Raw genomic sequence first — 3309 nt, forward strand, 5'->3', positions numbered from 1 at the left:
ATTGGGTTTGGGATCTTTCTTTTTATTTCGGCCCAATTAAAAACCTGCATCACAAAATTATTAATTAACATATGTTAAATGAAGATCAAATTAATAATTTTGCAATTACATATTTCAATAATATTTGTTTATCACAAATATTAATTTGGAGTTTTCCAAACTCATCATCCAGCAATTACTGATAGTAGAATGACGGAAAATGACATCATGGAGGATGATATAATATAAGTTAGTTTTTGTTTTTGTTTTACTTCGTTTTTTTCTCTCTCTTTTTTCTTTTTGTTTTTGTGTTTTTATTTGCTAATGGTGATTTATTTCATTGTCAGACGGTGTTTGATAACATTATGTGATATTGAATTAAGTTAAGTTACTTCATTAAATTTGGTTTTGTGGTTTTGTAACATGTAAAATCTGAAAATAAAGAGAATAACATAGTAATGGTTTCTATTTATGTTATCAATATGTGTATGTTTTATAAGGTAAATAATTGGTTTTTTCTTTCCGTGACATTTGATTGTGTACTGCTTATATAAAATGAACAATTATGCTTTTCTTTATGCTTTGTTATTTTTGTTTTCAGCTTTCCTATGATTTTGTGATTTATTTAGGGTGTAGGAGTTTGTTCAATTTGATGATCTTGTGATTTGTTGAATTGGAATGCAAATTATATAGGAATTATTTTTTTGAATCTTTAGCTTTTTGATTTGTCATTGTTTAGTTCCCGTGTAAGTGGTAGATTTCATTCATGAATGAATGAAGTAGTTACAAAGTAGAAGAAAAGAGATTAAAAAAAAATCTGATTCATCTTCTGTATTTAAAATTTTTGTTTGTGAACTATCAACTAAAAATTATAGATAAATTAATATAAAAAATTCTAAAATTTTAAATTTTATTAGTTTAGAAATTATTAAATTTAAATATTTAAATGGTATAGTGAATTTTCAAACAATTTTTTTAAAAAAAATTAAAATTTACGTTTATTATCGAATTTATCGTCAGTTAAATCTGCCGGTAGTTATTAATTTAATTATTAATAATAAATCATATATTACCGTCGGATTTATAAAAAAAAAATCAGATGATAACAAGCTCCATAATTTTGCAATTAAAAATTTATATCTGCTGATAATTAGCGATAGGTGAAAAAATCCACTGATAAACAATTATTGGTGAGGTTTATATCATCAGATTTATTTTGCCATTAAATCCAATGGTAAATAGATTATTGACAAATTTTTTTATTAAATTTATCGATAAATCTGATGGTATTCAACTATTCTTTTATAGTGTTTATTATATATCTATTTGATTTGATTCAATTATCATTCATTAAAGATTGGAACACTAATCTTTTAAATCAACTACTTAGCTTGAACGGGTTATCACTGACTGAAACTTAAGAATATTTACTAATTTTACTTTAAATTAAAAGGAGACCTGCAAGATGTTCGGGGCGATAAATTAATAATAGTATATAATAAATATTAAAAATTGTTATATTTTGTAGAAATAAATTAAATATATGTACATTAAAGTTAAATTTAAAAAGTATTTTATTTAAAATAATTTGTAGTATAAAAAGTTTAGATGTTGGAGTCGTAAAAAGTAACATTTTTATTTGATAGTTTAATTTTTGCATTTCTTTTAGTTGGTAGTTTGAAACAATTGTATCCAATATTTTTTTTGCTTCGTCATCAAATAGTATAAAAGCTGTTGCAACACTTTAATTTGAAACCTTTAATTGAAGTCTGAACCTAGAATAAATATTGGGTTAGTAACTAATAATTTGATAGATAAGATTATGAAAAGTATATAGAGTTACCTTATTGTTGGATATTGTAGTGTTTAATTACATGTTCTATAAATGTAGTTGTTTCCTTTTTTTATATGCTTTCTTCTTATACTTTTCACATTCAACATAGTTCCATCCAAATTTGTTATCAATTTCGTTTATAGTTGCTAAAATTGTGAAGATCTTTTCCTATTCTAATATTCAATTTATGTTATCATTAGGTATATGGTATTTGAGTAAGTATGAATGTAAGATGCATGTTGTGAGTTTTTTTTGTCATACCTGATCATCAGATTCTCATTGCATGGCTATTAGATTTTGGATAATTATTCAATTTCTAATCATTCTGATCTGAAAAGAATGATGCTCTATTGAGTAAGTTTGAGATGCGTAGTTTGAAAATAAATTTTTTATGCTAAATTTAATGTTATTGGAAGGAATAGTCATAAGAGACTTATATAAGTAATTTAAAGGATATGTCTAAAACGAACTCAACAATTTTGTACTTATTGAATAAGCCATACTTATATAGGCCATTAGATCTTATTAGATGAAAATCAAAGGCTAATATAAAAAAATAGCATTAATGGACTCTAATAAATATAGAATATCCTAGTACATAAATAAATATTTTAAATGGCAATACTTTAATACACAATATTTTAAACGGCAACCGAATCTTTTATTCTTAAATAATTTTTTTTTATTGGTTAAATTGTATTTTTATCAAAATACTTTTAAAAAAATTTACTAAAGTGTATTTTGGTCAGCAAAATTTATTGAGTAAAAATAAAATTTTTACTTAGGTATATTTTACAGACAAATTCGACTGTTTAAAAAAAAAATCCGGATCAAATTAATATTAATTAGTTAACACAAAACATTTAAAATGGATTAAAGAGAAAATTTTTTAAAACTTACAAGGGAGGCAAATGTACATTTTATAAATAGAAACAAAGGAAGTGTCAACTTAGCATCTAGCGAGAGGAGCCTAAAATTTTTTCCAAAAGGCTATTTTTAATTAAATCTTCCTAACCGTATTTTACAAAAATTTTCCCATATATTATTAACTTATATTAGTAAGACCTAAACTAACCAAACTTATGTAATTAAAAATATAAAGAATATAGAAATACAAATGAATATAAATATTTTTTACTCACTGAAATTAATTATTGTGAAATTTTTTTTATAATATTAAAATGATATTTTAAATAGTTATACTATAACAGATTTAATATGTTTTCTGATTTCAATGTTATTATATGATTATAATTATTTAATATATAAAAAAATTACTAGATAGTATATATTAGAGGTGGAAATACGGGCCGGCCCACCTCAATCCGCCCCGCCTTGCCTAGGGCCGCACCATAAGTGGCAGGAGCGGCCCACCCCACCAACTAAAGTGGGTACAAAATGTTAGCCGTTTGACTTTGTTTTTTTTTTTAAAAATAAAATTAATTAAAATCAACAAAAAAATAATAATTAAACAATTAAATACAAATAAAAAATAC

This window comes from Arachis duranensis, chromosome 4 (genome assembly GCF_000817695.3).
Source record: "Arachis duranensis cultivar V14167 chromosome 4, aradu.V14167.gnm2.J7QH, whole genome shotgun sequence".
Classification (NCBI taxonomy): Eukaryota; Viridiplantae; Streptophyta; class Magnoliopsida; order Fabales; family Fabaceae; genus Arachis; species Arachis duranensis.